At 43.0% G+C, this 13639-nt stretch overlaps 1 non-coding gene across 1 annotated transcript; it reads right to left on the reverse strand.

The window, feature by feature from the left end:
* Nucleotides 1-9505: 9505 nt before the first annotated feature.
* TRNAG-GCC lies at nucleotides 9506-9576 on the reverse strand. Its single transcript has one exon. It is a non-coding gene; the product is annotated as a tRNA-Gly (tRNA).
* Between the last annotated feature and the right edge of the window lie 4063 nt (nucleotides 9577-13639).

Consider the following 13639-nt stretch of genomic DNA (forward strand, 5'->3'; position numbering starts at 1 on the left):
GTGTAATCGCTCTATAAATATTCTTCTTGGGTTTTTGTTTTAAATAAAACTTGGTGTTTTTCCTGCTAGTTATCTTATAAATGCCATAATATACTAGAAACAGCATAGCCTAATGGAAAAAGCACGGGCCTGCGAGTCAGAGCGCTTGGGTTCTACTCCCCACTCTGACACATCTTCTGTGTGACCTTTGGCAAGTCACTTCACTTCTCTGTGCCTCAGTTCCCTTATCTGCAAAATGGGGATTCACCACCTGTTATCCCTCCTACTTAGACTGTGACCTCCATGTGGGACCTGATTATCTTGTATCTACCCAAGTGCTTAGTATAGTACTTGGCACTTAGTAAGTGCTTAACAAATGCAATTATTATTATTGTTATTATATTATTATAAATATCCCTGTGAGAGCTGATAGTACCATATAAAGATTTTGCAGAATTTAATTAAAGTCAAGGCATGAAGTCTTAAAGGAGCTGGTGAAGCTGATATTTGAAAAAAAAATGACCTAGTGAAAAGAATTCCTCGCAACTCTTCCTGAAAATTTCTCTAGAAAGTCACAGTCAATCAGACATCTAAGAAATCTACACATCCCCTTCGACTTTAGGGTTTTTTAAAATTTATTTAGCCTGCATAGCTCCTGAATAACTCTCTCAGTATAATTCCTACTTCTTTATGCCTAGACACACGTGGAGCTTGCTGTGTTCTGGGTACCAAATGCCAGCAGCCAGGGATGAAATTAATCGTGCACTGTTTTTAAAACTTGGAAATCCAGCCCAACTTGCTTTTATTTGGCATAAAAGCGTTATTCATGTTTCCTTGGTTTTATGTAATTGTAAACAACCTACTCCACTCCACAGCAGGTATCGGCCTCTCCATTTATAAATGCATTCTAAACACTCTCTAATATGTTAACTAAAGGTTGGAATTTTCATAATTGAATGCTACCTATCAATCAAAATCTGTAACACTTGGGATCTATGAATGGCATTACAGATCACTCTATAATAATAATGATAGTAATAATGGTATTTGTTAAGCGCTTACTACATGTCAAGCACTGTTCTGGGCTCTGGTAGAAACAAGGTAATCAGGTTGTCCCAATTGGGGCTTCCAGTCTTAATCCCCATTTTATGGATGAGGTAACTGAGGCACAGAGTTAAATGACTTGTCCAAGGTCACACAGCAGACAAGTGGCAGAGTGGAGATTAGGGCCCATATCCTCTGAGCTCCAAGCCCGTTTTGTTGCCATTTGTCCATGCTGCTTCTCTAAATGTATCCAAGAAAGAGTACTGGGAAAGAAAGATGAATTCAAGAGGGCATCCATTTGTACATATAAATCTGGCAACAGTTCATCTTAGCGACTTCACTTCATCTTGTAATTGTTTCTGAGTAACCTAGTACTTTAGTAAATCTGTTTGCCATTATGCTGCTCATGGGATGACATAATAGTGTTCTTTGAACATGGGCCTTTAATCATTTAGATCTCCTGGCACAAATAAGGAATTATTCAGTTCGTATTCCATGTGGTAACCATAAACTCTAAAAACAAATGAATCAGTGCAGGAGAATGACCATCTGACTCAAAGGGTATCAGGGAGTCTAGTAGTGGTAAAATCCAGTATTGATTGTTAAACTCTTAATGAAACTACAAAAGTCCATTCCCTCTAACCTGTAGTTGAGCCCTTAGGGTAGTTTTACCTGCTCATATCATGACCTCAGGCCCTTTGTCCTGAAAAGATATTTTGTGGTTCATCTTCTAGACTGTGAGTCCACTGTTGGGTAGGAACCGTCTCTATATGTTGCCAACTTGTACTTCCCAAGCGCTTACTACAGTGCTCTGCACACAGTAAGCACTCAATAAATACGATTGAATGAATGAATGAACTGACCTCTCTTTACATGCTTCCCTCTTACAATAGTAGAAGCATCACTAATGGTATCTGATCATCACCTGATTCAGTGCACTTTACTGAGTCCTTGGGAAGTTCCAAACAATGAAGTGACACTTTCCTTGCCCACAGAAAGTTTCCACTCAAATGAGAGAGACAAACACACACCGAGTTAGAAATGAAGTGATCAAAATAAATCATCGAAATCTAAAAGTGCTGAGGATGGGTATGATTACCATGTCAGTCATGGAAATGGCTGGTGATTTTTGAACAGCTTGGAGTGCAGGGGACGGAAAGAGGAAGATTTGTTGGAGGTGGTGGGATTTTAGGAGGGCTCTGACTAAAGGGAAAGTTGTAGCCTGACCGATTTAGGGAGAGAGGGAGTTCCAGGCCAAGGGAACATTGAGAAGGAGAGAATGGCTGTGGGAGAGTCAAGAGTGAGGTACAGTTAGAAGATCAGCTTAGGAGGAGTAAAGAGAGTGAGCTGGGGAGTTAAAGGTAAAGAAGCCAGAAATGAAAGATGGGAAAAGTGGTGGAGAACCTAGAAGCCCATCTGAGGAGTTTTTGCTTTTAATGTAGAGAAACTGCATTAACCCTTTAGACCTCTGCACACACATCAGTGATTTTTTTCTTCCTGCAGTAATGAATGAAGAGAACCAGTTGGGGGATAGTAGTTGAAAAGAGCAACTAGGTAAGTTCCTATCCTGTTTCATTTATCTGAATAGTAATAATAATAATAATAGTATATTATATATGTATAGATATATAAACATATGCATATACACACATATGTGTGGAGATATATGTATATGCATATACCTCTGTGATTTGTATGGATTTTGTCATATAATAAATGCTCTATATGGGCCAAAACTTATACAAAGTACTGAGGTAGATAGAGTATATACAGATTGGACACAGTCCCTGCCCCACATGCAACTCACAGTCTAAGGAGGAGGGAAACTGTGAGCTTCTCAAGGGAAAGGGACAATGTCTAATTATTATTATTATTAATTATTATTATTATTATTATTATCTTCATTTCAATTACCTTCAGGTTAATCATCTGGGGAGGTTACAGGGTGATTAGGTTGTCCCACGTGGGGTTCACAGTTTTAATCCCCATTTTACAGATGAGGTAACTGAGGCACAGAGAAGTTAAGTGACTTGCCCAAAGTCACACAGCTGACAATTGGCGGAGCTGGGATTTGAACCCATGACCTCTGACTCCAAAGCCCGTGCTATTTCCACTGAGCCATGCTGCTTCCCACACTCAGGACAGTGCTATGCACCTAGTAAACACTTGGGTAAAAATTAGTTACTTTAAAAAAGGTATTGAATCCCTCTTTTACTTATGAAACGTAGGCACAGAGAAGTTGTGACTTACCCAAGGTCACGCAGCAAGCAAGTGGCAGAGTCAGGTCCTCTGCCGTCTAGACCCATGTTCTTCCCACTAGGCCATGCTGCTTCTCATTGTCCATGAAAATGTCTCCCACTCTTAATTAATGCTGCTATTTTTAAAGACATAGTGGGGAAATGCTTTTGTTGCCAATAAGCACGAGGGGGAAGGAAGGGGGATAAGGTAAATAATAATGATAATAATAATTGGGGCATTTTTTAAGTGCTTACTATGTGCCCTGCACTGTTCTAAGCACTGGGGTACATACAAGGTAATCAGCCTAGATACAGACCCACATGGGGCTCACAGTCTTAATCCCCATTTTACAGATGAGGGAACTGAGGCACAGGGAATTTAAGTGACTTGCCCAGGGTGGCTTAGTGGAAAGAGCCCGGGCCTGGGAGTCCAAGGTAGTGAGTTCTAATCCCGCCTCCGCCACTTGTCAGCTGTGTGACTTTGAGCGAGTCACTTAACTTCTCTGTGCCTCAGTTACCTCATCTGTAAAATGGGGATTAAGACTGTGAGTGCTAAGTGGGACAACCTGATAACCTGGTATCTACCCCCAGTGCCTAGAACGGTGCTTGGCACATAGTAAGCACTTAAGAAATACCATCATCAAGGTCACACAGCAGATACTTGGTAGAGCCAAGATTAGAACCCAGGCCCTCTGATTCCCAAATTCAGGCTCTCTCCGGTAGGTCATGGGACAGGATCTTTAGGAGCAACCAGATCTGGCAGGATGCCTTAACCTTGAGGTCTTGAGCTGAATGGAGATGGGTAATGAGCTGGAGCCTTTGAGAGCAGGGGGCAGGTTGAAGTGGACTGGCCAAGGGCAAGGTGAGCTCAGGCGAGCCAGTGAGGTAGAGGCACCTTGTCAATGAGTCACAGAAACAACTATTTTCCAGAATTTGCTCTCTGTTCCCGCAGGCTAGCCAGTTTCCATAAAACAGGCTCTCCACCTGAGTTTTCTGGCTATTAGAAGCAAGTGTGGGTTTGCACATAGCTGTATTTGGTTTAGATATAATCCATGTCTGTGAGCAAGTCTGTGCAGCCTACGCTTAGGAAAATTTCAAGTCCAGTGGCATCACTGCAGCTGCTAGGGGTTGTCATTTTTTTTTTTTACTCTTCTCTATTTTATAGATGACCTAAATTTCTTTCTAGGAGTTGTACAGCCGAAAGGAAGATGATACTTTGTCCATGTACAGTGGGAGAAAGGTACCGGAAATCTTTGCTAGATCAGTGTTTGTTGAATACTTCTCAATACTCATCCACATTGGCCACCTTCTTATGTGCTTGTTGTCTTGCCTTGGAGTCTTCTTCTGTCCTTGGCCGCTTCCTTCGACAGAACTCCCATCTTAGCTGCCAAACTCTCTTAAACTGAATTTTCTAAAAGGACTTCATCTTCATTCCTATTTCCAGTTTCCCATAGGCCTGAGACAACTATAGCTTCCAAGAATTTCAGAATTGATGCCTTCTTTCCTTAAATGTCCAGCCAAGTTGCAATCACACCCCAGCTGAAGAACATGTTTCTTTAAACCTGGGGATAGGTTAATCATCTGGGGTAAGCTGACTGTGAAAATTTAAGGCAGCAAATCATTTAAAGCATACTTTGCTGTCTGCTCTGCATATTTGGCTGGGACCTGAGAGGCTTGTCTTTGATTCAGTGTGCTTCATCTCCTCACAGAAAAGAATAACACGGTGATGTTTTCAGTCTGAACATTGCCAGAAGAAAAATCGTTTCCTCCTTTTCCTTCCACAGTTTTCAATCTTGATGATTCTGTCTGTCTGAGTTCCAGTGGTTTTGGCATGTCACTCAGATTTCCGAGTTTAGAAGAAAGAAAAGGGGTGTCAGCTCAATCGTTCCTCTGTGGTCAGCTGAAGGCACACAGTTCCCCGGTCTTTGTCCCTGTGACCTTGAAAAAGCTGACCACCAGAAGAGGGAATGATAGAAGGGAAATGATAGAAGGGAAAATCTAAAAGCTAGAGGGACAGTAGCTTCTTTGAGTAATTTCCATTCCACCTTATGTTTAAGTGTCTCCTGCTTGTGCTTACAGACCCATGAGTCCCAAGTGTTGACAGCTACAATAATCAAGTTACTTGATTTCTCTGTGCCTCAATTACCCCATCTGTAAAAAGGGGATTAAGATCTTGAGCCCCATGTGGAACAGGGACTGTGTCCAACTTGATTAGCTTGTATCTTCCCCTGTGCTTGACAGATAGTAAGCACTTAAATACCAATATTATTATTATTAATAACAATAATCAGGAGGAAAATGGTCTTTAAATAATTTGTGTCCCACAGTGCTCTGCTCCAAACTCTATAGAACTGAGCTAAAAAGAAATGGCTCTCGCTCTCTTAGGAGCTACTAGGTGGATACAGACCTTCTAGAAGCTGGGATCATAATTTTTTTCTCCCATTGGAGGGAGGCTAGATTGCCACCCCTCCTTTTTCCCCCAGTCTCCCCAGGGCTCCAGTGGCAAGCTCACAAAAATGGGTGAGGTCTCCCTTCTTTCTCTCTAATCAATCGTATTTATTGAGCGCTTACTGTGTGCAGAGCACTGTACTAAGCGCTTGGGAAGTACAAGTTGGCAACACATAGAGACAGTCCCTACCCAACAGTGGGCTCACAGTCTAGAAGGGGGAGACAGAGAGCAAAACCAAACATATTAACAAAATAAAATAAATAGAATAGATACGTACAAGTAAAATAAATAAATAATCTTATGAGGGCTCAGCTTTCCAGAAGAAAAAGGCTTACCTGGAGAGAGTGGGCTGAGACTCCTGAAGGGGGAGAATCTGTGAGGTGAATTTGTAACAGATAAAAGCCAAATTCATTCAGTGTTTGGAGAGGGGATTGAGATCAGCCTCCCACTGCTTCTTTCTCATTGACCTTCTTCCCAGGTTTTACCTTTCTGCTTCTTTGATCATCATCAGCCTCCGTGGGGAGGGCTGAGCTGTTCTTTCCTCCTTTCTGCTGAGCTTAAGGGCTGGGCCTGGGGTCTATTGAACAAGAAGAGTGAGTTCCGGAGAGTCTACCTTCATTTGAAGCTATTGACTAGAACAAATAACTGCAGGCTATTACTGCAGTTATTCTAAAGAGAAGACCCTTTAACCTCCACTTAGAGGAAAAACAATGAGCCATCAGAAGGCAATTTACAGCTACTTTAAAGAAGCCAGTTGTAGACTGTCCTAAGATTTTATAGGGAACAGAGTCTTTGAGGGAATTAAGGATTTCCTTCCTCAGTATCTGAGTCAGAACATTCTGTCAGCTTTCTCCCCCTTTGGTATCCTTCCTCCTCTCCCTCCAGGACCAAACCTGCACTCTTGGCTCCTACAATCCCAATCTACAAACCGTGCATTGTTCTCACCCTTCCCACAATGGACCCCTAGCTCTCATCCTCCCTCCTACCTGGCTCTCCTTCCCTCATCATATAAAACAGACCACCACTCTCCCCACCTTTAGCAAGACATAGCGGACAGAGAACAGGCCTGGGAGTTAGAAGGCCATGGGTTCTAATCCCAGCTCCACCACTTGTCTGCCGTGTGGCTTTGGGCAAATCACTTCACTTCTCAGTGCCTCAGTTACCTCACCTGTAAAATGGGGGTTGAGATTGTGAGCCCCACATGGAACAGGGCCCAATTTGCTTTATCCACTCCAGTGCTTAGTATAGTGGCTGGTATGTAGTAAACTCTATTCATTCAGTCGTATTTATTGAGTGCTTACTGTGTGCAGAGCACTGTACTAAGCACTTGGGAAGTACAAGTCGGCAACATATAGAGACGGTCCCTACCCAACAATGGGCTCAGCTCTTAACTTTAAGGGAAGCAGCATGGTTGAGTGGAAAGAGTACAGGCTTTGGAGTCAGAGGTCATGAGTTCAAATTCCGGCTCCACCAATTGTCAGCTGTGTGACTATGGGCGAGTCACTTAATAATAATAATTATAATAATAATTGCATTTATTAATCACTATGTGCAAAGCACTATTCTAAGCACTGGGAAGGTTACAAGGTGATCAGGTTGTCCCACAGGGGGCTCACAGTCTTAATCCCCATTTTACAGATGAGGGAACTGAGGAATAGAGAAGTTAAGTGACTTGCCCAAAGTCACACAGCTGACAATTGGCAGAGCCGGGATTTGAACCCATGACCTCTGACTCCAAAGCCCGGGCTCTTTCCACTGAGCCATGCTGCTTCTCTAACTTAACTTCTCTGTGCCTCAATTACCTCATCTTTGAAATGGGGATTAAGACTGTGAGCACCCCCCCCACCCCCACCCCGCCACTGTGGGACAACCTGATCACCTTGTAACCTCCCAGTGCTTAGAACAGTGCTTTGCACATAGTAAGTGCTTAATAAATGCAATCATTAATTAATTAATTAACAAATATCACAGTTACTATTACTAAAGCCTTACCAAAATCATATCTCTTTCAGGAAGCCTTCCCTAAACTCTCATCCTCCCCCTCACACTACTTTCCCCCCCCCAACTGCCTCACCCAGGCACTCATACCCACCCCACAACACTTATGTACATATATTTATGCCCAATTTCATTTAACCGTATTTATTGAGTGCTTACTGTGTGCAGAGCACTGTACTAAGCGCTTGGGAAGTACAAGTTGGCAACATATAGAGACGGCCCCTACCCAACAGTGGGCTCACAGTCCTTCCCTTACCTGTCTGCCTCCCCCCACTAGATTGTAAAATCCTTGAGGGTAGGGATTGTATCTACCTACTGTACTGTACTCCCCCAAGTGCTTATTACAGAAGCTTACAGTGCTTACTAAGAGAAGCAGCGTGGCTCAGTGGAAAGAGCCCGGGCTCGGGAGTCGGTGGTTATGGATTCTCATTCCGGCTCCGCCACTTGTCAGCTGTGTGACTTTAGGCAAGTCACTTAACTTCTCTGAGCCTCAGTTACCTCATCTGTAAACTGAAGATTAAGACTGTGAGCCCCATGTGGGACAACCTGATTACCTTGTATCCCCCCCAGTGCTTAGAACAGTGCTTGGCACATAGTAAGCACTTTTTAATACCATTAAAAAAAGTGATTACCTTGTATCTACCCCAGTGCTTAGAACAGTCCTTGGCACACAGTAGTTTACTATGTGCCAAGCACTGTTCTAAGCACTGGGGTAGATACAAGGTAATCACTTAACAAATGCCATCATTATTATTATTATTACAGTGCTCTGCACAAAGTAAACATTTAATAAAACATTTAATAAATAACATTGATTGATATTCACAGAAGAAATAAGAATGTGGTTTAGTGGAAAGGGCATGGGCTTGGAAGACAGAAGTCGTGGGTTCTAATCCCAGCTCTGCCACTAATCTGCTGTGTGACCATGGGCAAGCCACTTAACTTCATTGTGCCTCAGTTACCTCATCTGTAAAATGGGGATGAAGATCGTGAGCCCCATGTGGGACAAGCTGATTACCTTGTATCCCCACCCCCCCCAGTGCTTAGAACAGTGCTTGGCACACAGTAATAATAATAATAATGATGGTATTTGTTAAGCACTTACTATGTGCCAAGCACTGTTCTAAGCACTCAGGTAGATACAAGGTAATCACTTAATAAATGCCATCATTATTATTATTATTACAGTGCTCTGCACAAAATAAACATTTAATAAAGCATTTAATAAATAACATTGATTGATATTCAAAGAAGAAATAAGAATGTGGTTTAGTGGAAAGAGCACGGGCTTGGGAGACAGAGGTCGTGGGTTCTAATCCCAGCTCCGCAACTTCTCTGTTGTGTGACCAGAGGCAAGCCACTTAACTTTGCTGTGCCTCAGTTACCTCATCTGTAAAACGGGGATGAAGATCGTGAGCCCCATGTGGGACAATGTGATTACCATGCATCTACCCCAGTGCTTAGAATAGTGCTTGTCACATAGTAAGCGCTTAACAGGTGGTGGAGCCAGGATTAGAACCCACTGTTGGGTAGGGACCATCTCTATATGTTGCCAACTTGTACTTCCCAAGCACTTAGTATAGTGCTCTGCACACAGTAAGTGCTCAATAAATATGATTGAGTGAATGAATGAATGAACCCACAGTCAAAATTTGGATTCCAGCAGCTGATAGGTGGCAGAGCCAGGATTAGAACCCACAACAAAAATTTGGATTCCAGTAACACTCGGAGGCTTGATGGGTGATTGACTGAATGACCTGTGATGGGAGAGATGGTGGTTCTGAAGCAAAAACACACTTGCGTTGGCCGGAAATTGAACCCGGGCCTCTCACATGGCAGGAGAGAATTCTACCACTGAACCACCAATGCTTAGAGGTTAGGCACAATTCCTTTTCCACATATGGCTCACAGTGTAAAGGAGATGAGGGATTAATCAGGGAAGCATCCTGGAGGAGACGGGATTTCAGAGGGCTTTGAAGATGGGGGAAATAATGATAATAATAATAATGATAATTTTGGTGTTTGCTAAGCCTTACTATGTGCAAAGCACTGTTCTAAGTGCTAGGGAGGTTACAAGGAGATCAGGTTGTCCCATGTGGGGCTCATGATCTTAATCCCCATTTTACAGATGAGGTAACTGAGGCACAGAGAAGTGAAGTGACTTGCCCAAAGTCACACAGCTGACAAGTGGTGGATCTGGGATTTGAACCCATGACCTCTTACTCCCAAGCCCATGCTCTTTCCACTGAGCCAGGCATGTAGGGAGAGAGCGTTTCAGGCAGGCAGAAGGGTGAGCAAGGGGTCAACAGAAAGAGGCGAGAGGAGGTCGGTGATCGTATAGGCAGCTGGAAGCCAGTGTGATGTGAAATCATAGCAAATGGACCGCAGTAGTGATTTGGCTTGCTTCCTGGCAATATAAGTCAGGAGGAGGGATAAGAAGAGCCTTCAGGGGGTGGGTGAATAAGAGTGGAAGGTGCTAAGAAAGTTGAAGTGGATAGTGGAGGGAAGAGGAATGAGGGGAGTAGCAAGAAAAGTCAAACCACTAGCCACTGCCCAAAAATGAGTGGCTCCAATTCCAGTGTGTCTCTTTAGGGTTAGGGTTTATTTTCATCTAGTGCTAACTCAACATCCATACTCGAAGACCCCATAGACCAGTGGTGCCCACCCAAATATGGAACCAGTGACAGGTCAGGGCTTTACCTTCCAGTACTAAAAGGTAAAGTACAGCAGAAGTAACAGAGGTCAGGTTGGAAATTAACACCATTGAATGAATGATGAAACTGTGACCCCAAGCCTGAAAGGTAATCGAAATAAGAAGGCATTTCTTAAGGTGTCTGCGGTCAGGTACTTAATGTGTGAAGACCTCCTGATAGAGTGAGGATAAACAGAATATTTACAGAATACTAATCCAACCTGATTACCTTGCTTCTGTTCAGCTTCCTTTTATTTCCTTTTTCTGATCCATTGCCTTTATGGTTCACTTTGAAAAAGAAGCCTCACAGAAGAATCTGAAAGAAAGGTCAGCTGTGCAGGAACCTGGAGAGCTAAGGGCTGGCTCATCATGTGAAACTAGGTAATTGTTACACAGTAAGCACTGAACAAATACTATCATCATCATCATCATCGTTATCATTGTGGTAACTGAAGCACTTACTAGAAATCACAGAGTTTAACTCCATCATGTGATGTCTTTCTGCCTCTGGGTTCTCATCTGTAAAATAGGGAGATTAATATAGTACTTATCTTGACCCTGTCTTTGGAACCTAATTGCTTTTTCAAAAATCTTTAAAGTTCTTAAAATTCTTCTTCTGTCGGCTCACTGCCTCTTTGCAAGCACTGAACCATTAAAGCAAAGTGTCCTACAGGGCTTAAAACATCTGCCCGAGAACATTTTCTTGAGTTGCTTAATACTTACTTGGTCTTTTTCACAGACAGAGGGTTGGAATTGCTCCAGTCATTTTCAATTGTAACATGCTGATTATTTTTTAAGCAGACATTTCTGAATTTGAAGGTTTGAGTCAGGGTTTTTGCTCAATCTGTGCAGCCCACAGTGATTTCAGGTTGTGGAGGCCTCCTCAGTTTTGTAGGGCTTCAATTTCCACACCTAAATTTACTCTTCAAAACTTAATGCCCTGAAAGAGGTGCTCATACTTTTAAATTGCACACAGATTTTCACAGATACATCTGCCACACAACAGCAAACAACTTTAAGGTTCCGATTTCAGATTGGCCTACTTTAAGCTGATTCTGGTAGCAAGTCATTTTGAAGAACAAGGGCTATAATTCCACAGTGCATTCCTTCGGAAGAATCCAAAGCACCTCCATATGTGACAGCACCTTCATATGTGATCGTTCATTTTATCCACGCAATGCTCCTGCACAGTGAAGAAGAGTAGGGTTATTATTCCCCTTTCACAGTTAGGAAAACTGAGGCCAAGAAAAATGAAGCAAATACCTAGTTTCACATGCTGAGCCAGCCCTTAGCTCTCCAGGTTCCTGCACAGCTGACCTTTCTTTCAGATTCTTCTGTGAGGCTTCTTTTTCAAAGTGGACCATGAAGGCAATGGATCAGGAAAAGGAAATAAAAGGAAATTGAACAGAGCCATAGGAGTTATGAGGAAGATGAGAAGAGGTAGACCAGCGACTTCTAGGGTGGCAGAGTAGGCCGCTCCATCGGGGGCGTCAGGATAGGCTGGGACTAATCAAACTGGTGGGAACAGGGAAATTGGCCAATGGAACTACTGAGGAAGGAGAGGGAGAGAGGCAGGGAGGGAAGTTGGGGGACAACTCTCTCATCTCCCAAGCACTCAGTGCTCCTTCCCTTGTCCACTCCTTTTCCCCCACCCTGGGTCACCCAAATTCCCCAGATCATCGCTCTTTCCGTCTTCAAAGCTCTCCTAAAATCCCACCTCCTTCAGGAAGCAGGCCTGGAATAGTTCATTTAATCCTATCCACGATTAGCATTTAGGTGGCCCACAGGGAAGAACACAGGCCTGAGAGTCAAAGGACCTGGGTTCTAAGCCTGGCTCTACCACTTGTCTATTGTGTGATCTTGGGTAATTCACTTAATTTCTCTGTGTCTCAGTTTCCTCATCTGTAAAGTGGGGATTAAATACCTGTTCTCCCTCTTACTTAGACTGTGGACCTGATGAGAGTCAGGGAGACCTGATTATCTTGTATCTACCCCAGCACAGTACAGTGGTTGGCACGTAGTAAGTGCTTAACAAATAGAGAAGCAGCGTGGCTCATTGGAAAGAGCACGAGCTTTGGAGTCAGAGGTCATGGGTTCAAATCCCGGCTCCGCCAATTGTCAGCTGTGTGACTTTGGGCAAGTCACTTAACTTCTCTGGGCCTCAGTTACCTCATCTGTAAAATGGGGATTAAGACTGTGAGCCCCAGTGGGACAACCTGATCACCTTGTATCCTGAACAGTGCTTTGCACATAGTAAGCGCTTAACAAATGCCATTATTATTATTTTTATTATTACATATATAAAGATATGTATGTATAAATATATATATATATTCTGATAATTTGTGTATATACATTTATTTTATTTAGACTTTCATTTGTATATTCAATGGCTTCTTCTGCTACTTCATCCTGAACCATTTCCTGTTATACCCTCCTACGTGGTTACTGTTTGTAAATCATTTTTATCTATCTCTCCCTGTGAGCTCCTTGAAGGCAGAGACATGTATCTTACTTCTGTTGAACTCTCCCAAACACTGAGTACAGTACTTTTAACTGAGTAAAATGTTCAATAAGTACTACTGATTGAGAGCGTCTTTTGTATTCCTGGGAAGCAGTGTGGTCTAGTGGAAAGACCTCAGGCCTGGAAATCAGGAAACCTAGATACTCACTGCAGCTCTGTCACTTGTCTGCTGGGTGACCTGGGACATGCCACTTAACTTCTCTCTACCTTAGCTTCCCTATCTGTAAAAATGGGGATAATGCCTGTTCCCCACCCCCTCTTCAACTGTGAACCTCATGTGAGAGAGGAAATATGTTCTAGTGCTTAGTATAATGCTTGGCACATAGAGAGCATTTATTTACCAATGCCAAGATGTGGCTGGGATTGTGAGTCCCACATTGGCCTTGTCAGACACACACACAGACACACACGTTATATAATTGACAGGAGAAAAGAGGGAGAAATTCTAAGAATGGGATAAAGGGAAAAAGAAAGAAGTGGGTGGGGGGGCAGAGAGCAATAAAAAACAGGGAGGGTAATATTCTGCAAGCCCCATGAATTTTTCACAGGGCTCAGCCTCTAGGTGACCAAAGAATACAAACAGCAGAGATTCACATACAAAGTTTCAGACCGGCAGGATGAGTTATTTTTCATCCATCCCTGATGCAATCCTTAGGTAGCTCCTACTGACAATAAAAAGTATATGTGCCTTGCTCTGGGGCATGATTAAATCGCCC

The sequence above is a fragment of the Tachyglossus aculeatus genome, chromosome 21 (assembly GCF_015852505.1).
Source record: "Tachyglossus aculeatus isolate mTacAcu1 chromosome 21, mTacAcu1.pri, whole genome shotgun sequence".
NCBI lineage: Eukaryota > Metazoa > Chordata > Mammalia > Monotremata > Tachyglossidae > Tachyglossus > Tachyglossus aculeatus.